The following is a 24,987-nucleotide window of genomic DNA, read 5'->3' on the forward strand; positions in this document are numbered from 1 at the left end:
AATTCTAGCTACCTTGAGCCCCCAAGCCCTGAAGCCCACTCCTTCAAGAGGACACCACTGGGCTCCCCGTGCTTTCCTCCTCCCTGCACTGTAGGTAGAAACCCTCTCAGGTAGTAACTGGGGGAGCTGCGTGGTCCTCTTCCTTTGTTTACATTTTTTCACTTATTGGTGTTCTGCATTGCCTGTTGTACAATGTCTGAAAACAGTTCTTTCACTTATTTTATTTTCTCTTTTCTAAGTTTATGTGGTAGTGGGGATGGAACCTAGGGCCTCCTGCATGCTAGTCAAGTGCTCTACCACTGAGCTACAATGCCAGCTCTTTTTATATTTAATTTTGAAACAAGGTCTCGATACATTGCCCAGGCTGTCCTCAAAATTGTGATCCTCCTGCCACATCTTCCTGAATACCTGCAATTTATAAGCACACACCATCATGCCCTGCAGATTTTGTCTCGTTTTAAAATGGTTTTAGGGTGGCCAAGATGTTGGTCCAGCCGTGAGTAGCTGTTAAGGAATGAAAACTGGTGTGCCTAGAAGCAGATTGTAAAGGTGGTTTCCCCCTGATAAGCTTATCTATATATTATGGCAGCGGCAGCAGTAAAATGGGCAGTATCAAAGAGAGCTATCTTGAAGCATTTATTTCCAATCCAAAATGGAGCTTTATCTTGTGTTTGTTGTAAATCTACGTATTCTTCTCTTCCAGATGACTATAATTGCAAAGTAGAGCTTGCTTTGACATCTGATGGCAGGACAATAGTATGCTACCACCCTTCTGTGGACATTCCATATGAACACACAAGACCCATCCCTCAACCAGACCCTGTCCATAATATTGAAGAAACACATGATCATGTGCTGAAAACCAGATTAGAAGAAAAAAGTGAATGCCTTGAGCAAGGACCCAGGATAGAACAACTTAGTAAAATGTTCTTCACAACCAAGCATCGTTGGTACCATCACGGGCTATATCACAGACGTCATATGAAACTGAATTCTCCAAAAGACAGATGATATTGAGGTTCTTGGAAGAATCAGAGAAATGTTATCTTGTGCCTCCTTTGCCATTGGAGAATATACACTCTGATGCTGTGGTAATAGTAAAGTAATAAAATGTCTTTTCATACATGAAAAAATAAAATAAAATAAAATAAAATAAAGTGATTTTAGGTGGCTCAGGAGACCTGGTCCTTGCTTCTTTAATATGGCTAGAAATAGAAATAGAAATAGAAATATTTCTTTATACAATACTACAGAGTGCTTTGTTCATCTAAATGATCATTATTATGAAACAGCACTTTTATTCCCCAATTTTAAAATTAATGAGCCAGGCGTAATGGCACATGCCTGTAATAACAGCACTCAGAAGGCTGAGGCAGGAGGATCACCTCTAGTTTGATGCCAGTCTGAGCTACATAGTGAGTCAAAGCCCAGCCTGAACTACAAAGTGAGATCCAGTTTCAAAAAAGAAAATACAAAAATAATGGAAAATACACATAAATGCCCTTTAAACAACTGAAATCACTTTCATGTTTACAAGCATTATGTAACTTGCTGGTAGAATGTTTTCTGAAATAAATGGAAAAAGAAAGCCTACCTAGCCATTAACTATAAGCCTATCCACTGACTTTAGGATATAGGTTTGGATTCTTGTTGCAAAGGGAACTCCCTGGTCTTGAAGGACTCTCAGTTCACAGTTTTTGTGTATTTATGAGAATTAGACAAAACCTAAGAGCTGGGAAAAGTCAACCTCAGAGTAAAACAAAGGAAGTCATTATGTTCTTTGTGCCGAGAGTCCAGGGCTGAGCCAAGAAGATACAGAAGCCCTGATTTCCAGGAGAGGAGCAGCAATAAAATGAACCCAGCATCTCTGAGAACATCTTTTCCCACTTGTCTAATCAGCCTTGTTTTGTGCGCTGCCCCGAACACCAATTTCTGGGGGTTTTTTGTTTCATTTTAATCACCTTCAAGGATTTGGGGAGAATTAAGTTTTGTCCAAATGAAAATGAACTGCTGTCTTTTCTGTGCAACATTATCTCTGGGACAAATGTGTGCCATTTATTTGCGAGTTCAGTAAGTATTTGTGAAGTAACTCAGTGTGGCAGGAACAGTGCTCAGGGTCACAGACACAGTCCCTGGCCTTAAGGACTTGCTGAACAGCAGAGAGACTTGAAAAGAAGCAAGTGGAGCTGGTAGTGGTAGCGCACGCCTGTGATCCCAGCACTCTGGGAGGCTAAGACAGGAGGACTGGGAGTCCCAGCCCAGCCTGCTCGCTCTCTCTTTCACTCTCTCTCTCTCTTTTTCCTCTTTTTGGTTTTTTGAGACAGGGTCTGGCTATGTAGTTCAGGCTCGCCTTGAACTCATTATGTAGCCCAGGCTGGCCTCGAACTGGTGATGATCCTCCTGCCTCAGCCTCCTGAGTGCTAGGATTACAGTCTTGTGCCACCATACCCAGCCTGAAGCTCTGTCTCAAAACTTTAAAAATTAGATGAGCATGTCGACACATTAGCCAGACCCTGTCTCAAACAAAACAAAAGAAAAAATAAAAAAGGGCCAGGGATGTAGCTCAGTGAGAAGGCCTTTGTTTCAATCCTAGTAGAGTAAAAAGAAGTGAGTGGCACAAAAAGTCACAGGAGCAGTGGAAGGGTGCAGAGAGGAGGGCCCCAGGGGTCAGTGTTCCCCCAGGAGAAGAGGCCAATTCTGCCTGGTAGTGGACAAGTCAGGAATGGTTTAGCAGGGGCATTTGAGCTAATTCTTTTTGGTACCTGGGATCAAACTCAGGGCCTCACGCTTGCTAGGCAGGCGTTGGAACCACTGAGCTACATCCCCAGCCCCCAGATATATTTTTTTAAAGCAATCTCTTCTTGAGGATAGCAACTACCCAAGTGGCTGCCGAAAGGTCACAGTGAGAGGTTAGCTGGTAGAAAACAAGATGCGCTGTGGGTGTGAGTCGGGTACAAGAGGAAAGGTGCTGAGCCCCTGCTGGGTCCAAGCCCTGGGCCCTCAGTGTGGGGACCCAGGATGCTGATGTAGAGAGGTAGGAGAAGAAAACAGACCCTCGATGCCAGCTTTCAGCCCACTCCTCCTCAGACTTCTAGTCTCAGGGACAAACAGATCCTGAAGCTCCCAGAGGAAACCTACTCTGAGACAGACTGGCTGGCAGGATGGGAAGGTCCAGGCAGGAGCAGTCTCCACTGAGAGCCAGAGAGCCTGAGGGAGCAGAGGGAAGAGCCCAGCTGTCCTGCGACAGCTCAGAGCACCCCAAATGGGACAAGAGAGCCCGGGCCAGCAGCTGGGATTGCCCAAGATGGAGGGCACAATTACACAAGAAATGGTCAGTCACCACAGTCTCACTGAGTTTTGTAGTAGATGAGAAACACTCCACGTGAAGAGGCCTGGCCTCTTCAAAACTCAAGATGGCCAGGTGTGGTGGCACACACCTGTAATCCCGGCACTTGGGAAGCTGAGGCAGGAGGATTGCTGCAAATTCAAGGCCAGCCTGGGCTACATAGTGAGTTTAGGGCCAGCCTGAACTACACAGTGAGACCCTGCCTCAAACAAACAAAGTTCAGGATGAAATCTGGGCCCTCCCAGTCCGGCCACCACCTAGGCCTGTAATTACCATATCTAACGACCTTTCTACTGAGCATAACAAATGGGGCTGCAGAGGGGTGTCACCCTGACCTGGGGTTCTCTGTCTTTCTAGTGTGTGACATTGGAGCCCAGAGCAAGGCTGCCTCTAAGAATCTCAACCCCCTGCAGACCAGGAAACCACCATGGGGTGGGGCCCCTGGGCAGCTCACCTGAGACCAAGATAGAAATGCAAATCCCTGGCCCCTCCTAGACCCACTGAGTCACAGCCTCCCAGGGTGGAGCCAAGATCTTTGCTCCAACCTGCTTCAACACGCCCCAGATTGGCTAGCTGTGAGTAACACAGGCCACAGGTGGGCGCAGTGGCAGCAGGAAGTCGCACCTGGCCAGTATCCAAGGCCAGTGCGGCTGCACAGGACTCCCCACGGCTCCCAGCTGGCTGGCTTTCCTTATTGTAGTCACTGCAGCCCACATCGGGGCCCTGCTCGGCCGCTCCTCCTGGGAAGATGAAAGGAAGGGAAGAGCCTGGGGTGAGCGGCAGACACCCGGCAAGAGGGTGGACAAGGCTCCCCTGGAGTCAGTTCCTGCAAGACAGTGGCTGTGCTTTTGCACATGCACACATGCACGCGCACACACACACGACATCTACAGGAACCGTCACATGCTCAGGACACTGCAGGGGATCCAGTCCCTGCTCCAAAGGCCTGGAGTCCTAGGGCCTGGTTAGGAGGAGCCCAGGAACTCACCTGGAAGAACCCCACGGCACCTTTGGCCAAGTGGCCCAAGCTGTCTGATGAGGGACCACAAAAATCCCAGGACACATGTGCAGAACAGTTTCCGAAGCCCTGTTTGGACTTCTCAAGAGAACTCAAGCAGTTTTTCTTTCTTTTTGCTTTTTTTGAGTGTCTTGCTATGTAGTTCAGACTGCCCTTGAACTCACGATGTAGCCCAGGCTGACCTAGAACTGGAGGGGAATCTCTAGCCTCAGCCTCCCAAGTGCTGAGATTACAGTCCTGTACCACCACGCCCAGCGGAGAGATTTTCAATAGGATGGCCCAGACCTGTTGTCAGCCTGAGGAGTGGGTGACACAAAAAGGACAGTTGCCACTGAGTCTGTGCCACTGTGTTTACTCATGCATAGTGGTCTGCCCTCATGATGTAGGATGCACTTCATTTCCTGCTTTTACTTGCCCCAAACTCGCTCTGCAGAGCCTGTCTTTTCCAACCTTTCATAAAACTTGGCTACTGTTTGCACCTGTCTTGACCAATTCTTCCCTCAGGACAGAAAGAACCTAGAAACTACCTCCATTAGGAGACTCCAGTACCTCAAAACTGGTAACAGTGGGGGTGGGGATGGGGTTGGGGACCGAGAAACCACTCCCCATCTTGAAATCGCTGAGGCGCTGTCATTTATGACAGTATGGAAGAGGAGCCCTGGGCAAGCTCTGGGTGGCTTCTCCTGCCTTCCCATGCCAGCCTCCAACCTGGCGCCGTGTCTGCTTGGCTCTTCTAACTTGTTTCCCACTTGCCTGGTGGCCCCTCCATCACTACCAGATGTGTCACCATCCTAGCTCTTGCTGTCATTGTGGGGGGGAAATCCAACACAGGAAGCATTTTGCACCCGTCCACAACCACATATGACAAACACTTCCCTGTTATGCAACAGTTTAATTCACATTGCCAGTGGTCATGTGGTGAGCTTCTTTGCAAACTCACTGAGTGAGACTGAGACAGAAAGTATCTGTTGATGAGTTTGGGCTTTCCTCACTTCCTGCTTTCTCAGGAAAGTCAGATCCAGAGACTCCTCCTGGGCACTCAGCTTCCTGCAGCCCTCTCCTGGCTCCTGGTCCATGTAGTAGTGAGCATCGCTGGCCAGTGTCCCACACACACACCTGGCTTAGGAGGTCCCAGGTGCTGGTGACCCAGCTGCTGGCAAAGGGTACCTGCCTAGTATCAAGATGCCTTCAACGCTTATTCCTTAGGTATTATTTATTTATTTGTTTGTTTATTTTATTTTTTAATTTTTTTGGTACTGGGGATCGAACTCGGGTCCTTGCACTTGCACAGCAGGCGGCAAAACCACTGAGCTAAATCCCTGGGCCCCCTTAGTTTTCTTTTAAACCATCATTGTTTCACTTACATATAAATCCTGGCAAATAAACTAAAAACTATATGGCTCCAGTTCCCACACTGGATCTCTCCCAGGGTTCCATGGCTGACTGAAAGAGCCCCCTCACCTCCAGGCCAGTCCTTCAAGTAGTTCCCAGTGCCTGGCGTTCAGCCTGACTCAGTGAGCCCTGATCCAGGTAACCCAGGTAGTGTTCGGCAGTGTGGACACAGCAGAGACAGACAGACCAGATTCTGGTCCTCAGGGACCCAGGCTCCAGCCATCTGGACCCTCCTGGTGTCTTCTCAATTCCTTTCTTATCTTGACTTCAAGAACCAATGACTCAGGCTCTGGACCTGTCGCCTGGCCTTCGCTCTAAGCTCTCCTAACTCCACACTGCTCCCACCCGGGTGCTGAGTCCTGCCCTGAGACACTCAGCCAACCGGCCCACAGCTCTGGGACACATGAGTCCAGCCATCTGGCCCTCATAAAGTGTCCCAGGCACCGTGCCAAGTCACGCTACAGCTTGCGTGGCCCTCGGTTTCCCTAGGAAACCTGAGGCCTTGCTGGCTGCCAAGCCAACTGGGGATTTCAACCATGCGCTTGGCCACCTGGGCACAGGCCTGGCTGCTCACTCTATTACCTGGCAGCCCCCTTCCTGAGCCTCGGGGCCCCGCCCTGTCTGAGTCACCTGAGTTGGTGACCTGTTCCTTTGGGCCCCAGCCCTTCGGGGGCAAAGGCACCTTGGTATCTGCCCATGCCCTGCCTTGGAAGCATTCATCTCGTTCTTGGTGTTGCTCCAGGTGCCCTGGGCCCATCCTGTGCCCAGAACCCAAGTCTCTGAGTCACCAGACTCTTGGCAACTGAGGTCAGCAGAAGCCTGAGGCTCTTAGAGACCTGCCTTTGTCACTGGCCCGCCTGCTCACCCACTTGTTCCACCAAGGTTTACAGGGCTGGTTCCAGAGTTGGATGTGTTAGCTCAGGTCCCAGCATGGCCCAAGGGGAAGGTGTCAAAATAAACCTAACTGATTGCAAAGCATGAGGTATCACTGGGGCTTGGGACAAGTCCAAGACACCCAGGGACCACCCAGGAAGTGCATGTAAACCAGAGGTGCAGGGAGTATCTTCCACAGCAGGCGAGATGACGTCAAAACTGTATCAAGAGTCAGGTGTGGGGGCACACTCCTGTGATCCCAGCACTTGGGAGGCTGAAGCAGGAGGATCAGTGAGTTCAGGGCTCGAACTACATAGTGAGACCCTGTCTCAAAAAACCAAAATAAATAAATAAATTAAAAAATTGTACCAGGCCAGGGATGTAGCTCAGTGGCACAGCACCTGTCTGGCAAGCTTGAGGCCTCAAGTTCAATTCCCGGTACCCCAAAAATAAAAAATTTTAGGCGAGCTCCGGGGATTTAGCTCAGTGGTTTCGCTGCCTACTGTGCAAGCGCAAAGACCCATGTTTGATCCTCAGTACCAAAAAAAAAAAATTAGACCAAAGAACAAGGAAGTCCCGGCCAGAAGAAATTCAAGAACTGAACTACATAATGAGACCCTGTCTCAAAAACAACAATGACAACAAAAATAGCAAAGAAACAAAAGAAATCCAAGATTAGGCTGAAAGACAAACCAGGGAGCCAATCAGATTCCAGAAGCCTACATGGGACAAGAATCTCAACAAAAGAAGCTGCAGACAAGAAATCTTGAGCAATTCACTTTCAAATTCTCCCTACTCGTCCAGAGTAGATGTTTGTCATCTCTCTTTTCCTCCTCCTTCCCTATCTTCAAATAAATTGTCTTATTTAAAAAAAATTTTTAAAACAAATAAATAAAACTGTACCATGGGCCAGGGATTTAGCTCAGTGGTTTCGCCACCTGCTGCACAAGCGCAAGGACCCGAGTTTGATCTCCGGTACCAAAAAAAAAAAAAAAAAAAAAAAAACTGTACCAACATTGGGGGATGGGTGCAAAAGGACTCCAGTTTTTGCAGGTGAAAACCCAAGAAGTAGCTTCCCATTTAGCTAAAACTGGGAAGGTAGGGCCAGGGATTTAGCTCAGTGGTGCCACTGCCTGCCTCACAAACACAATGTCCCAAATTCAATCCCCAGTACCAAAAAAAAAAAAAATTAAAAAATAAAAATAAATAAAATAAAATAAAAATGGGAAGCTATGGCTAGCTGTGGTGGTGCATGCCTATAATCCCAGCACTCTGGGAGGATCTGAGGCCAGGCCGGGCAATTTGGTGATTTAGCAAGACCCTGTCTCAAAATAAAAAATAAAAAAGGGCTGGGGGTGTAGCTTAGTGTGAAGGGCCTGGGTTCAATCCCCAGGAAGCTATAAACATGATCAGGATGGGGCAGCCAGAGAAGTGGCAGGGCCTCCCCAGGAAGGAGCTGGGTATCTAGGGACCATGGGAGCCACTGAGGGTTCTACAGGCCCCCTTCACCCATTCTCCTCTTTGTGTGTGAACTATACTCTAAAGAACTCCTGCCACCGTGATGGAGTATGACTATGAAGGAAGAGGCCCACGTGGGAAGAGCAGGGGCCCCTGGCCGGGCCCCAAGCAGGAGATGATGCCAGGCTGGAGCAGGGGTGCTAAGAAGTATGGGGACTTAGTGAGTGACAGATGGCAGAGGGACATGCTGGGCCTGGAGTCATCACCAGGGAACAAAAAAGGAAGGGACGGAAGCCAAGGCCCTGGATAAAGGGACCACCCTGTTGAGTTTCAGTGGTCACAGCTCATCCTGAGAGGGAGCATGTCTCCAGATCAGTCTTGGCCAGAGCTGGGACTGATTCTCAAAGCCATGTGGTGTGGAATAGGGGCAGGAGGCTGATAGGGGAGCCCACCTAGGAAACACCAACAGTAAAAGGCAGAAATTGAGCTGGGTGTGGTGGCACACCCTGTAATCCCAGCACACTGGGAGGCTGAGGCAGGAGGATTGCAAAATTCAAGCCCAGCCTAGACAATTTAGTGACATAAAGAAACTGTCTCAAAAAATTTTTTGGTATATTTTTTGTTTGTGTTTTGGTTGAGACGGGGTCTCGCTATGTAGTTCAGGCTGGCCTCAGACTTGCAGCAGTCCTCCTGCCTCAGCCTCCTGAATTGAGGCTGGGACTACAGGCTTATGCCACTATGCTTGTCTGAAAATAAGAAAAGTTTATGGGCTGGGAATTTAGCTCAGTGGTTCCAAGGTCCCAACTTCGATCCCTGGTACCAAAAAAGAAAGGTTTAAAAGGTCTGGAGGATATAGTTCAGTGTGAAGGCCCTTGGTTCAATCCCTAGCTCTGGAAAAATCCAAAACAAAATAAAAGGCAAAAATTGACATAATCTCAACAAGCCTTGTTAATTGGAGAAAGCAGTAACAGAGCAATGCAGAAACCTGGCGGACACCTTAACAGTAACAGGACAGGGAGGCCCTGAGGGACACGCATGTCCTTGTGATGCTCCTGCCCTTGCCCAGAGTGCAGATGCTGAACATCGCGATGGGAGGTCCGACAAACCCACAGAAAGCAAAAGTCTACAGAAGAACTGGGAAGTCCAGTGCTTGAGTTAGGGTCATGAGAGACAAAACAAGATGGAAAGACTGTTCTGGACTCCAGAGACTGAAAAAAACAACAACATAATCCAGTGTATGGTTGAAGGGTAGATTCTAAACTGGCCCCCTCAAAAAAAAACAAACTTGTTTTTCTTTTGCTACAATTGATTGTTTTGTTTTGTTTTTTGAGATAGGGTCTTGATATGTAGCCCAGGCTGGCCTCAAATTCCAGGTGATCCTCCTGCCCCAGCCCCCTGAGTGCTGGGATTACAGATGTGTGCCACCAGGTATAATTGCTTTGTGACAATTAGTAAAAATTAAAATAAAGGTGTTTTTGTTTTTTTCTGGTACCAGGGATCGAACTTAGGTCCTTGTGCTTGCAGAGCAAGCACCGAAACCACTGAGCTAAATCCCCGGCCCCTAAAATAAAGTTTATAATTGTACAATAGCACTATATCAGTGTTATTTTTCTAAGTTTGGTCATTGTACTGTGAGAGAATGCCTCTTTCAGGAAATACAGATTGAAGTATTTAGGAGTAAAAGAAAGAAGTCTGCAGCTTACTCTGTAGTCGGGGGAAAGCTGCATGGATGGATGGAGGTAGAGAACGATGAAACCCGTGGGATCCAATGTGGGAAATCTGAGTACAGGAATATCGGGATTCTTGGTAGCATTCTTTTCAGTTTTCTTTAAGTCTGAAATTATTTTGAGGTGTGTATCAAATACTAAATGTTATATTTTTGTTTGTTTGTTTTGTTTTGTTGGTACTGGGGATTGAACTCAGGTCCTTGCGCTTGCGAGGCAGGCGTCGAAACCACTGAGCTAAATTCCCGGCCCTAAATGTTATATGTTTGAGACAAGATCTCACTATGTAGTTCAGTGTGGCCTTGAACTATGTAGCTCAAGCTGGTCTCAAACTTGAGGAGATTCTCCTGCCTCAGCCTCCCAAGTGTTGGGATTACAGGCATGCACCACCAAATTCTATTTATTAAATGGTGTTGAAAACTAGTTTGTTAGTTGTTCCTAAAAGAATTTCAACCAGGGCCCGGGATTTAGCTCAGTGGTTCTGGCGCCTACCTCACAAGCACAAGGTCCCCAATTTGATCCCCGTACCAGAAAAAAAAAAAAAAAAAAAAAAGAATTTCAACCTCCTCCTCTCCTCGCCTCTCCCCTCCCCTTCCCTTCCCAATGTCCCTATGCCTTCAGGAACTCTCTTCTCCTCACCCGGGATTTAGCTTGGTGGCACCGTGTCTGCCTTTCAAATCCAGGGTCCTGAGTTCAATCCCCGATACCAAAAAAAAGAGTTGTGGTTCAAAAGTAAAAGGATATAACATTAAATTTACCATTTTATTCCTTTTTCCCCAGTCTTGGGGATGGAACCCCGGTCCTTGCACGTGCTAGGCAAGAGCTGAACAACTGAGCTCCAGCCTGCCCGTCCTACCCAGTTTTAAGTGTATGATTCGGGAGTGATTCTTACATTACCTTTTGTATGTTGCTGTGTTTTTTGGGTTTTTTTGGTACCGGGGATCGAACTAGGGACCTTGCGCTTGCGAGGTAGGCACCGGAACCACTGAGCTAAATCCCCGGCTCTTACATTACCTTTTAAAAATTGTTTTTCAAATTTAATTTTCATGAGTCCACGTTTGCGTCCGCAACGACCCCACGCCTCGCGGGGAGTTGGCGCATGCGCAGGAGGCGTCTCAGCGGCCCTGCCCCTCCATCGCTTGGCCCCTTCCGGCTTGCAGACTTCTCTCCTTCCCTGTGAAGCCTTTGATTCCGCTCTTGACTTAGTCCGCGGTTACTTTCAGTAAAAGTTAAGGCGTGAAGGCCGCAGCCCAGGCGAGGGGAGGAGACAGAAAGGCCAAGCTGGGAGGCAGGAGGGGAAGCAGAGCTGTCGGGAGGAGGCGGCAGCAGGAGGCTGTGGTCTGAGGGGCAGAGGCGTCACTGAAGCGACATATAAAAGCCACAGAGACGCGAGGGGCGCGCGGAACCCCTCTCCTCCGGCTCCTCGAGCAGGCAGCCACACCTGGCAGCCAGGGAAGCCTCGGGGATTCTTTGGAAACCGCGAAGTCCGTGGAAGAAAAACAGGCTTCGAATCCCTGCACGTCTGGGGGTGGCCAGGGCCCGCAGAGGCATGGGCTGCGCAGGGCTGCCGTCCTGGGGCTCTGCCCTAACTCCCCAGGGAGCACACGCCCGTACCCGCAGCCTCACCGGCCAACCGTCGCCTGAGATGAAGAGTTGAGTCAAAGTGGAACTGAAATCTCCCAGCACGGAGAATATGGCTTATTTTTGTGGGGCCCTGGTGACATCAGAAATAGGACTTTGGGGTGGGCCTTGTGTCTAAAAGAAGCTAATGCCAGGGGTGGTGGTGCACATCTGTCATCCCCTACTCAGGAGGCTGAGGCAGGAGGATGGCAAGTTTGAGCCCATCCTGGGCAGTTTAATGAGAGCCTGTCTGAGAATAGAAAAGCCAAAGAGGGCTGGGGGAGTGGCTTAGTGGTAGAGCGCTTGCCTAGCACAAACAAGCCCTGAGTTCTGTCCCTAAGAGACAGTGGCCCAAGGAGGAACTGCTGGTCAGAGACTAGGCTCAGCAAGGCCAGATGTTCAGGTTGCTGAGCTTTCTCTTCTACCCTATAATTCCCAGGATTATCCTGTGCTTGACGTCACTGTCTTCCACCAAATGGAACCCAGGTATAAAAACAAGGGTGTGCATTAAATGTGGGATGATGGAAATCAGGGAACGCTTGGTAAACCGGGCATGGTGGGGCACTCCTGTAATCCCAGCACTTGGAAGGCTGAGGCAGGAGGACTGCTGAGAATTCCAGGCCAGCCTGAGCCACATAGTGAGACCCTGTCTCGGGGGTGGGGTGGGTGGGGGGGTGGTGAGAGAGAACATAGTAACCCTCAGGTGATTCATCTATGGGGACAAGACCAGGAGTTTGGGGGAAAACAGTTTAAAGACACACCTCTATCATGGCCCTCCTGAAGGGAAATCCTCAGAAATATATGGCTTACACATGTTACTATATTTCCACACTGAACCTGAGCTCTAGAGCACCAAAGAACTAGGGATGTTCAGGTCACATAAAAACTAAAAATTTTTTTTTTTGGTACCGAAGATCAAACTTGGGACCTTGTGCTTTTGAGGCAGGCGACAGCACCACTGAGCTAAATCCCCAGCTAAAATGTTTTTCTTTCTCTGTCTCTCTGTGTGTGTCTCTGTCTCTGTCTCTCTCTCTCTCTCTCCTTCCTCCCTCTCTCTCTCCCTCCCTCTCTCCTCTTTCTTTTGATACCCAGGGTCTTTGCACTGAGCTACATCCCCAGCCCTGCTTGATTTTTTTTTTTTCCCCTCAAAACAGGGTCTTGCTGGGTAGTTCAGGCTGACCTGGAACTCGTGGCAATCCTCCTGCCTCAGCCTCCTGGAGTACTGGGATTACAGACCTGCACCACCACACCAGGCTAACCATAACTTATTATTGAGGTTGTCCGTGACTGTGGCATGGATATGGAGCAGTTCCAGTAGAGAGACCTGGCACAACCAGCTCAGAGTGAGCACATGCAGGTGGACAGAAAGGAGAGACCTCTGGTGTACACCACTGGGTCACCATGCTTGGCTGTGAGAAGAGAAAGGACAGGTGCAAGAGCAAGGTGCCTGGTGGCAGGACTCCTCTTCGGGAAAGCCTTCGGCATTCTTAACTGACCGGAGGAAAGCTACAGTAAAGAGGGAAAGACTTCATGTTTAGGGAGAAAGCAAGGAAGTGTGGATTTGGTTCCTCCCCCTGCACATTAGAAAGGACATCAGACCCAAGCAATCAGAAGATGGGGCTCTGCCCAGATGCTTGCTCAGGGTGGGGCACTAAGGTCCCAACATCACCCGTTTTATTTTGAGCCTTGAGAATGAACCAGCCCAGCCTCCCTTCTTCCCTTCCTCCCTCCTTTCTTCCCTTGTTGGTGGTACTAAGGATCAAACCCAGGGGTCCTCTTGCTGCAGTCCTTAGCCTTATTTTTATATTGAGACAAGGTCTTGTAAAATTGTCAAGGCAGGACTCAAACTGTTGATCCTCCTGCCTCAGCCTTCCTTGGTGCTGGAATTACAGGCATGCACCACCACACCCAGCTGATCTGGCCTTTCTAATTTACCTTCACTCCCTAGGTGACGTGGACACTGTCATTAACAGGTGGCACTGACATAAACTAATGCTACCCAAAGGCTGCTAAGGGTTTGTGCCTGCTTACAGCTTGAGAATCTGTTACCTCACAGACAAGCAACTTGAGGCTAGAGCAGCTGAGGAGAAAGGGCAGAGCAGGGACACGGCCTGGCGCTCACACTTCAGCTTGCTTTCCCTTTCCGGAGTGTGGAGCTGAGGGAGCCCATGCTTGTGGCTGAGTCAAAGGGGTATGTCAGATTGATTATGGAATTGCAGAATGATCAAGCTGCTTTTCCAGTGCCCTCTGGATTTTCACACTGATAGACATGCGTCCCTCTGTCTCTGGACCCACAGAAACCTGACCCCACACACCCTGTCCACTGGCTATTGCCAACCAGAAACCCAGCACCATGAGGCTTTGCCCTGGCACTGATCTTCAGCCCAGCTTGTTCTCATGGAGATGAGGAGCAGCCTGCTCACCCTAACTCAAGGCCCCTTTTCTCGCTCAGCCTCCAGATCCCAAATTTATTCTGAGCAGCACTGTACCCCCCTAAAGGACTGAATTTTCCAGCCTTTCTTCTACTTGGCCTTCAACTTAAGTTTTGGCCAATGATATGTAAGCAGAAATAAAGTATGATTCTTCTCTGTCTATCTGTGTCTCTGTCTCTGTCTCTGTCTCTGTCTCTGTCTCCCAGTGCAGGACTGAACCAGCATGTTAGGCATGCTAAACACATGACACATGCTATGTCACTGAGCTACCCACCCAGGAAATTCTTTTTTTTCCCCAAGTACTGGAGATTGAACCCAGGATCTTGACACTGAGCTACATTCCCAGCTCCCCACCAACCTCTCCTTTAAAATTCTGAAATAAGGTCTTGCTAAATCACTAAATTGCCTAGCCTGGGCTTGAACTTGCAATTCTCTCACCTCAGCCTCCCAGAGTACTGGGATCACAGGTGTGCACCACTATACCAAGCTCCAAGAAGTCTACTTAAAAGCAAGTATAGGGCCGGGGATTTAGCTCAGTGGTTTCACCGCCTGCTGTGCAAGCACAAGGACCCGAGTTCGATCCCCAGGACCAAAAAAAAAAAAAAAAAAATCGGATAAAAAGCAAGTATAGCCAGGTATGGTGGTGCATGCCTGTAATCCCAGCATTTGAGAGACTGAAGTAGGAGAATCACCAGGAGTTCAAGGCCAGCCTGAACTAGACCTTGTCTCCAAAACATCACAAATCAATAAAAGCCAGTATAGGCCTCACCTTTTCCTCTGTCAGACTACTTAGAAGTCAGATGTGATGGCTGGAGCTCCAGCTATCAAGTTAGACCATGAGGATGAGCTCCAAAGCTTAAAAAGGGCAGACAGAAAACTGGAAAGAGCCTGGGTCCCCTTGGTGGCAAAGTTGACATAACAGATCTTGATGATGTACTTGAGAAAAAATTTAACACATATTGTTTAAGCGGTGACTCTTGCAGGTGAATCCAAAATCATACAAACCAGGAACAACTTTAATCAGTTTCTCTCAGCCTGAAGGATGATTCCTGAGAGTGTGGCCCAATGCTTGTCTGGGGCCTGCGCAGGGTGACCACAACTACCCGGCCCAGGGAAGCCCCCATGTTCCTCTCCTGAGGCAAGAGAGCCACTTGGTGGCACTGGCCAGACCTGGAGGATGGGCCCTCCGCCCTTCAACTTTCCTAAGTCTCCATTCTAGGCTCCTTTTCCAGAACAAAAGCCCAGTCACCTCCCAGCACTCAAGCTGCAGTTTTCCCTCAACCCCCCGAATATAACCTCCAAGATTGTGCATTCATGAACTAAACCAGGATCATGGAAAATCAAAACAAGTTAGGAAAAGAGCCTCTTTAGCCTGCCCAGAGAAACAAAAAAAATCCCCAGAGCAGCACTGAGGGAGGCAAAGCAAACCTCCAAATCCAGAGGTCAGAATCTGACCGTGATGAGGAACAGCCAGAGAGTGAAGCTGGAGACCTCCTGAGGCAGCTCCCTCAGAGCACAAATCCAGAACTGCCAGGGAGGGAGTGCAGGGAATCTCCATCCTCGAGTCCCTGGTTCCCCAAGGTCCTCAGCCCTAGGGATGGGGACACATGGGCAAGGGGAGACAGTCCCTGATAGCAGAAGGAACACAGTGGCAGTCAGGGCATCTGACTGGGATGGGAGGGTGGCTGTCCTGCACCCCTTGTTTATCAAACTGAGGCAAGAAGAAGTCACTTGGAGGGGGTGTTGATGACATTGGGACCGGTGGTGGTTGATGCCTGTAATCCCAGCACTCTAGGAGGCTGAGGCAGGAGGAGCACAAGTTCAGATCTAGCCGGGGATTTAGCTCAGTGGTTCTGATGCTTGCCTCGTAAGGACAAGGACCCAGTTCGATCCCCAGTACCAAAAACAAAAAACAAACAAAAAACCCAACATAAGCCAAAACAAGTTGAGATCTAGCCTGAGCAATTTAGTGACTTAGTGAGACTGTGTTGAAATAAAATTTTTTTAAAAGGGCAGGAATTGCAGCTCAGTGCAAAGGCTGTGGGTTCAATTCTGAGCACAAAACTGGGTGGGCAGACAGATAGATATAGGCAGACTGTAGAACACTTTTCTCCAGGGCAGATGGAGATGTCCCTGAGGGAGCTGGGAGGTGTGGCATCAATGTGTAATCTTCCCGCCTCAGCCTCCCAGAGTTCTGGGGTTACAGGTGTGCACCACCATGCCCAACTCAACACGTACCTCTTGTAAGTAACTTTCACCAGCACCCCTGTACACACACACACACACACACACACACTACACACCTATCAATCAATACCAATTTGTGCCTGAATTCCCACAGGAGTGGCTCCAGAATCCCTGGTTCTGAAGCCATCTGTACCTCCAGACTCCTGGGTTCAGAGCCGGCACAGCCTGAACGCATGATTAACACCCACAATCCAGAACTGTACAGCTCTGCATGAGGGGTGGGGTGGATCTGAGTTTCTCTACCTTGCCAGGGATCCAGGAAGGTACCTGCCTGTCCTGGGGCCTTTGCAAAGCAAAAGAACTGCCCCAAAGGTGAGCTAACTGAAACATCCTGCCAGCCCCCTCAAAGGACACCTGCTCCTTCTCTCTCCTGGAAGCTGGGCCACACTGTGCTGAAGTCCCACTGTGTCTCAGTGTGGCCAACTTCCTAGGACGCTGTGACGGGCCTGCTCTGGATGCAACTCTGCCAAGCCGTCTCTCTTCATTTCTCCCTGAATACCCACTAAATGACAATTCCTCTCTTGTTCCCTTGCGATAAATGTCCCCATTTCTTCTTGCCAGTCCCTGCTAGGCCAGGTGACCCTGTGTTCTATGATCCAGCTCCTTTCCAAAAGCTCCTTTGGTGGCTGGGGGTGTGCTTTGGTGGCAAAGGACTTGCTTTACATGCCTGAGGTCCACCCCAGCTCCATAAAACAAAAGTGTCTCCTCAGAGGCATACATACCAGGAAGTCTCTGGCTCCCCAGAAGAACTCATAAACTAAAGCCAGGTGTGGTGGCACATGAGGAGTGTGGTGAATTGGAGGCCAGCCCAGGCTACATAGCGAGACAGTTTCAAAACAAAACAAAGCAAAAAACTCATAAACTGAATCTCAGCATAAAGGACAAAGCACTTGTGTCCCTGGGGACTGGGTGGCCTGGTGGTTACTAGCTGGGTGATACCAGCCAACTGAACCTCCTCATGGCTGTTTCCCTTCCTATAAAGGGGCAAAACAGTGAGCTATGCCACTGGTTTGGATAACAGAAAGCAGGGACGTGTTGCACATAACAGGTCCCAAGTGAGTGCTCTGTTGCCACCCTGTTACCTACGCTGCTCCTGTACTACTCCTCCCATCACAGTCTGTTTACAGCAAAGCCCGGCTGGGCCAGCCCTGCTAACACCCAGAAGGGTAGCTTGCCTACTCATCTTCTGGGTCCCCTAGGTCATACATGGCCAGCTCAGCCCTGTCACAATGTCCTGAACACAGATTGTTCCTATTTGTCTCAAAGCAGCGCTTCAGGATGACACATTCCACTCCAAAGGAAGCACCTTTTTTTGTTTTGTTTTGTTTTTTGAGGCAGGGTCTCCCTTTGTAGCCCAGGCTGGCCTCGAACTCCCAGTGATCCTCCTGCCTCAGCCTCCTGAGTGCTGGGATTACAGGTGTGCACTAGCACACCTGGCCAAAGGAAGCACTTTTAAAACACGTGTGTGCGCGTGCATGTGTGTTACTGGGGGTTGAACCCAGAGCCTTTACACTGAGCTACATCCACTGCCCACAGCCCTTTTTTTTTTTCATCCTGTATTTTGAGACAGAGTCTTGAAGTTGCCCAGGCTGGGTTTGAACTTGTGATTTTCCTGCCTCAGCCTCCCAGAGTGCTGGGATTATAGGCATGTGCCACCTGCACCTGGGCTTACTTTTTAAAAAGTAGCAAATAATGCCAATTATTTACTAATATTTGATAATGCTGATTTGCTTTGTGAAATTTTAAGACCAAATCAAGTTACATTATCCATGTCATAAAAACAAGAACCCACATTCCATTCCACCCTAGACTCCTGGACATCACAGTACCCCACTGAGCAGGGAACAGCTCGCCTTCCACCAGCTGCCTTCTCCAGCAAGGAAGGAAGGAACAGAGATTTTTTTTTTTTGGTATCAGGAATCGAACTCAGGACCTTTCTCTGGTGACAGCACCACTGAGCTAAACCCCCAGCCCTAGGAACAGAGAAAGTTCAGGTACAAATCCCTGTGGGAGGGAAGGCATTGTAAAGTGTGAGCAGAGCAGCTCCTTCATAGGTCTGAAACTCAACCTCCAAGCCACCCAGACGTAGCTCTAACCAGACAAAAACAAAACCTTAACACATTTCTATAAGACTTCATCAAGGGCTGCTGTCTACCATCCCTGTAAAATTTGCTAGAGGAACAGAGAGACATTTTCAGTTTCTTATTTATAGTAAGAGTGACAAGAACAGCTAAGGATCCATTGCACCTCACTGTAAGCCAGGTACTGAATGTAAGTGTTATGTGTGGTTTAAGTCACTTAATGAACCCAGTTAAGGTTCACAAAGGAGGGGCACAAGAAGGAAGGCTTTCAGACAGCGGTGTGATCTCAGCCTGCAAATTCTCATCCCTAAAGTGGGATAACACCCACCTGATAGCTATGGTAAAGATTTAATGGGTGCATGCCTGTGATCCCACCACTTGGGAGGCTGAGGCAGGAGGATCACTGAGAGTTCTAAGCCAGCCTGGAATACAGTACATAGTGAGATCCTTTCTTTAAAAACAAAAACAAAAAAGTTCAATGAAATAATGTAAGTAGAGCACTTTACCCCAAAGTTTCCATTGTGATTTCTGGGGGACAGAAAATTGAGTACTTTATTTGAAAAACATGTACTGTAGTAATGAAAAAAGCAAACCAGAAAATGAAAAAATTTGAGATTCTTTCAATCTGCCCTTGAATAGGTCCAATCGCGGCAGAGGTGAACTTGGGTGGTGTTTGATCTGGTGGTCGGTAGCTAGTCTGCCGGGCCTAGTCACTACCACATCAAAGGAGTCAGAAGAACCAAAAATCCTGCCCACACTTCAAAGGCCTCCTCTGCGGAAGCTGCTCCAGCATCCCTTCCAGGGCGCAAACAATACAGCCCAAGGGAGGCCCAGCCAGCTATAGCCATTTCAAACTGGCTTCCATGCTGGGACGTGGGACCTGCTGGGGACCACAGTCCACTCAAGAAAGAAAACTCTCCATCCCGAAAGGGCCGGCTCTGCTGCCTTCCTAGTGTCACCCGAGCACGAAGTGACCCGTAAGCGAGAGAGGACGGCCTGGCCCCTTGCCTCCTTTCTGTGGACGGTGGGGTCTCATGGGCAGCCTGACTCCTGGGCTTTCGTCCCTTTAGTCTACACCTCACACCTCGGACGGGGTTCTCTGTGAAAACCAAACCAGATATGAAGCACTTTTCTTCCTTTAGGCTGGAAAGCAGTGCATGAAGGAGGGGTCTAGAACGGAGCCGGTGCTCTGGGCCCAGCGTGAGTCCCCTCCCCTGCCCTTGGCTGAGCTGACAGTACAGACCCGCGCATCCACAGCTCGTCTCCACCCGTCGTGGCCCAATTTTAATGCGAGAGGGCGGGCAGACATGAGACAGGGGCGTCCCCGAGCGCTCCCAAATGCCTCTGGGGGTGGGGGGGTCTCCGAGGAGCTGGGGGTCACCCTCATGGTCTCCCCAGCGCGATCGCACCCCTGCCCGGACCCGCGCCGTCACTCTCTCCATGCCCCGGAGCGTTCCTGCCCAGCCCGCGGCCCCGCGCGTCCACACCTCCCCACCTCGGTGCGCCCCGCACCCCACCGAGCCGCACCGGGCGCCCCCGACGCGCAGACGTGCCGCACGTGCGCCGTGCGGTGATTGGCAGCGCCCGCCCCGCCCACTCCAAGGCCCCTCCGTTCATGTGCGAGCCCGCCACGTCACACCCCGCCCACCCCGGGCCCCGCCCCGTTCCCGGCTGGCTGGGGAAGGGGCGTCCGGAGCCGCAGTGGCCCAGGAACAACTACAGCCCGTCGGGGACGAGAGAGATGGGGGCGGGCGTTAGAAACGCGTTCTCCGCTGCGTGAGGCTGTGGCCTAGACCTCGGCGCGTTTCATCTCCGGCGTACTCCTCGGGGAGAGCCGGGAGGTCCTCCTCACTCTGTGACCTACGCTGTGGCAGTTGGGAAAGGACCTGAGAAAGTGACAAAAGGCGATGCTCCGGTCACAGCAGGGGCCCAGAAGGGCGCCCACAAGGGATCTGAGCACGCCTGGCCCCTGGCTTCCCGAGGAGGGTTGCGCCTTAAGTGGGGTGCGAGGACCGGGCGGGCTCCGGGGCAACAAGGCCCCACAGTCCCAGGGGTGCTCGCGGTGACCTGGTGGGGCTACTGGTGGGTCGGCCCCGCAGCCGTGAGCCAAGGAAACAGGGCCGGTGGCACTGACGCTCCTGTGAGAACCTAACTGCCACCTGAGGCGTCCATGCGGGCCTGGCCAGGAGCGCCCTCGAGGAGCCCAGGCAGGTGTGAATCAAGGCGCAAAGCCCCGCGCAAGCTGGAGGACTGCAGGCCTCGGTTTGCAGTGCAGTCCGGCCTCAGGCTCTGCTAGCACAGAGGAGGAGCGGAGGGCAGAGCTGAGGATTCTCGGCAGCTGGTGTCAGGGGCAGGGGGTCTGACTGTGCTGTCCTGCGGCGCTTTCCCCTCTGGAAAACGTCCAGTCTTGCTGTTGCGCAGTGCTTCCTTGTTTCTACATTGCTTTCGCTTGTGTTTCATTTATCCAGCAACCTTTGTGCCCCGAACCATAGTTCTGAATAGGTGAGGCACTGGTGACTTAGCACCCAAGCCCCAGGGCCACAGCTGGTTAGTACTGATGGGGACTGTAGCTCCGGGGTCCTGAATCCAAGGTCTTTCGGTCAAACAACCAGATCAGGCTTGGTTTATGGTCCTGGTGCCACGGGCACATACAGCAACTAAGAGGAAATCTGAAGGACTGGGTTAACACCCCCCCACCATTGCTTTTTAGATCCTCTCATTGAAACGCAGGTCGAGCTGCTCTTACCTGCTCAGGAAGGACTTCACTAACCCTAGCCAGAAAACCTAGACCCAGAATGACAGCAGAATTCGGGCGTAAGGATGGGCTACCAACTGTGACTTCCTCCTTACCCACATCCTTCAGGCTACCTCCAGACCCAGGGTCTCTTCTCTTCTCTCCTCTTGGTCCACAAGCAGAGGGCCTGTTTCCTGTCCCAGGGGATGAGTGAGTTCTGCCTACCTAAAATAGGCTCCACCGAGGGTTCCGTGCAATTTTAAATGCAGTCATGTCACTTAATGACAGGAACACATTCTAAAAACTGCATCATTTGGAGGTTTTGTTGTGTAAACATCAGAGTATAGTTACACAAACCAACATGGCTATGGCAGCGCTAGACAATATAATATTTATGGTTCTTCATTTACGTCTTTTGATTTTGTGGGGTTCTTTTTTCTTTTAGTAGACAGGACGTCACTATGTTGTCCAAGCTGGTTTTTGGGGTTTTTTTAGAGAAGAAAAAAATTTATTGAGAAAAAGATAGCTTCTGCCTAAGTGAGACATAAAGGGGGACCGGAAAATGGGTGACCCCCTCTTTTTTTCCAGGCTGGTTTTGAACTCCTGTACTCAAATGATCCTCCTGCCTCAGCCTCCTGGGTGGGTAGCTGGACTATAGATACATGCCACTGAGCATGGCTTAGACAATATAATCTTTTGGGGGGGGAGGTTACCGGGGATGGAACTCGGGACCTTGCGCTTGCTAGGCAGGCGCCAGAACCACTGAGCTAAATCCCTGGCCCTGACAATATAATCTTTTTAAAAATGTTTTTTAATTATCCATGTTTGCAATACATAATGATCACATTCCTTGTGGGGGGTTGATATGTGTACATAAACACATCTCAATTCTTTTTTACATCCCCTTCTCTCCCTCCTCCCTCCCTCCATCTCATGGTCCCTTTCCCATTTGTAAAAAGATCTCCCTCCCTGTTTCGTACGATCTCTCTTTCATTTAGGCAATATCATTTTATGTGGCCACTGTCATATACATAGTCCATCACTGACCCAAACACCCTTCTGTGGCACATGACTATCTCAGAAGTGACAAGGTGGCCAGCTAGCTCAGGCCGCGTAGATGCAGTCTGACTTCCAGGAACAGCTGAGACTGCTCCTGGTTGCAGTGGGAGACCACTGTCCCTCAGATGTCCCTTCTGCCTGAAAATGTGTGGAGCAACAGCTTCATTCATTACAGACCCAAAAGGAAACCAAAACCCTTTGCAGTAGGGAGATCCTGTGTTGAGCAACCTACCGCCTTAGGGGAATATGGGGGCCAGGGAACTGAGATTGGGTGTGAGCTTACTTTCTTTTTATTAAAATAAAACTAAGTGGTTGGTACTCTAAACAGAAATCAGATTAGTGCTCACATCTTACACAACTTATATTCCTCTGCATGAGAACTGCTTGCTTTGTCCCCATTTACCAGCCCTTGCTTTTTATTTTTTATTTTAATTTTTTTTTGAGACAGGGTCTTACTACATAGTTCAGGCTGGTCTTGAACTTACTATGTAACCCACTCTGGCCTAACTCACCAAAATCCTCCTGCCTCAGCCTCCTAAGAGCTGGAATTACAGGTGTGCACCACTATGTGCTGCCCAACAGTCATTTGACTCATTTTTGTTTTAACCACTCAAAAACAGATCAAGGGCTCTAGTTGGCCTAAGGTCCATGGTTTGCCACCCACTGAGCTATATTATTATGATGCTTGTGGCATCTCACTTTTCCTTGTCAATTTATTTCCCCAATACATTTACCTTTTCACCACTGTCTGCTGCTGGGCACATAGTAGGTGCTCAATAAATAATTAGTGGGTGAGTGACTATGGAAATGTTGCTCCACACAGGTCAGGACCCAGTGGTCAGTTCTGACCCAAGGTTACACAGCTGCCCCTGACTGATGGAGAGAGGAACAGAAAGAGCTGCTGCTGGCCCACAAATCAGGAAGTCAACTCATTCTGAGCCCCAAACCTAGGACTTCTGGGTAGGTTGGGGGGCTTCAGCCTACTCTTGCCCCCCGGCTGCTGTCCTGGGCGGACACGTGGCAGGCAGTGGCTCCACAGTGGCCTTCTGAGACTGCACCTGCTTTTGTTGTTCCACACCCTGTGGAAAGCTCTTTGCTGGCACTCTGCCTATATCTTTACTCTTTTTGGGCTAGGGATTTAGCTCAGTGGTTTTGCCACCTGCTGCGCAAGCGCAAGGACCCGAGTTCGATCCCCGGTACCAAAAAAAAAAAAGAATCTTTACTCTTTTCTCCCCAACTCCCAATCGCCTCTCTTCCCAGTTCCCCTTGCCACATTCGCTGCCATTTGCATGGATTGAAACAAAAGTCTCCTTTTGTGTGTAAAGGACATCCAAGCCTTGCAGGGGTGCAGAAGGGACACTTGTGGTGGGAGAGGGGATTCTGTCCAGGGTGCTTGCTACACTGAGGAAAAGGGCAAGCCAGGGTTGCCGAGGGAAGTGGCCCCCCTAAGGCCAAGAACATGTTGAGTGTGTGCATCACTGGGGGTCCTGTGGGGAAGGACACAGGCTGCAAGCAGTGACAGCTGTTTCCTCCTGAGCGGTGTGACTCAAGCCACCCTGAGCACCTCCACCAAGTCCTGAGCTGGTACTAGGGGCTGCACCTAGAGGTGATGCCGGAGTCACTAAAACAGTAAAAGGACATTCACGGGAATTTGACACCTATGTCTACTCTACCTGAGGAGACCCAGCCGGTTGTCATTATGATGGGCATTTGATAGATCTTTATTGTGATTATGGACTACGTGCTTATTCATTTAATTCTAACACCAAGCGCTATGAGATGGGCACTATCACGTCACCATCCTGTTGGACAAATGGAGAAACTCAGGCCCAGGGAAATAACCTTTTCAAGGTCCCACAACTAATAAGTGATCCCTGGCAGTTGGCTGTGGCTCTTCTGCCCAGTTATTCTTGGGGGGTTCCTGAGGGATCAGCATGCAGAGGGGACAAAGGCAAACAGCACAGAGCCTGCCACCTACTTTGGTCTGGGAATTCCAGGCTCCCAGGCTCTGCCAAGCTGACTGCCAGGGTGCCCAGGAGGTAGACGAGGAGGGCGAGAAAGCCAGGCTCCATGGTTCTGCCGCTGTCCCCAGCCCCAGGCACGCCAGCCAGGATAGCCCGGGGAAGGCCCTTGTCACACAGGAGCTGCCCCTGAGCCCTGGGTCCCGAGCCAGCAGCAGCTGGGAGGGAAGCCAGGTGGGGTGGGGCCACTTCCCGTTCCCTGGAGGAACAAGGTCTCATTTGATCCTCTCTGTTTCCCATGTACAGATGAGGAAATTGAAGCTTGTGCCAAACGAGGAAAGGAATTCGGGTCAGGTCACACAGCTAGTAGATCTCAGGGCTGGGCTTTGAATGCACCCTGGCCTACACAGGAAGTTCAAGGCCAACGTGAGCTACTTACAGACCTTCAAAAAAACTAGAAAATGTAAAAATAAAGATGTGAAGTCCATGTGGGGTCCATGATAATTCTGTCCTGTGAAAGAAAATCAGTACAGCAGGATGACCCCCTGGGGGTCCTACAGCCTCCTCAGCCAGCCCACACCCTCGGCCTCCAGGACAGGTTCTGGGTGGGTGGACACTGAAGACGGCCCTTAGGCCCAGAGGACTCCAGTGCCTAGAAGACATCCCCCTCACTGTGCAGGGCAAAACGGACCCCAGGAAGCCTTTTAGGGAGACGGGGACAACACATTCTTTGGTGCATCTAGAGTTCAAGGGACCATCTCTCCCTGGGAACAGGGGCCCCTTTCAGTTTTCAAATCTCAGTCTATACCTGTAATCCCAGCACTTTCGAGGCAGAGGCAGGAGAATCGCCATGAGTTTGAGGCCAGACTCGGCTACAGAGTGAGTCCAAGGCCAGCCTGAACCACACAGTGAGATCCTGTTTCCAAAAAACAAAAAAACAGTCTAAATGAGAGCTTGTGTATGCAGGGAGTGCATATGGATGTGGCACATGTATGTACGTACATGTTGGTGCACACCACATGCACATTTGTATACGTATGGG

The 24,987-nt window shown here is 50.0% G+C and overlaps 1 long non-coding RNA gene and 1 pseudogene across 1 annotated transcript; both read left to right on the top strand.

Annotated features, from left to right (window-relative positions):
• Positions 1-503: 503 nt before the first annotated feature.
• On the top strand, positions 504-1,026 carry LOC101699715 (large ribosomal subunit protein mL42 pseudogene; annotated as a pseudogene).
• Positions 1,027-19,848: 18,822 nt separating this feature from the next.
• Positions 19,849-24,769, top strand: LOC110350478 (uncharacterized). The gene is made up of 4 exons (XR_002397069.2): positions 19,849-20,402; positions 20,902-21,005; positions 22,808-22,944; positions 24,252-24,769. It is a non-coding gene; the product is annotated as an uncharacterized LOC110350478 (long non-coding RNA).
• Positions 24,770-24,987: the final 218 nt, after the last annotated feature.

The sequence above is a fragment of the Heterocephalus glaber genome, unplaced genomic scaffold (assembly GCF_053883595.1).
Source record: "Heterocephalus glaber isolate CG9 unplaced genomic scaffold, H.glaber_assembly_v1.0 deba00000621, whole genome shotgun sequence".
Classification (NCBI taxonomy): domain Eukaryota; kingdom Metazoa; phylum Chordata; class Mammalia; order Rodentia; family Bathyergidae; genus Heterocephalus; species Heterocephalus glaber.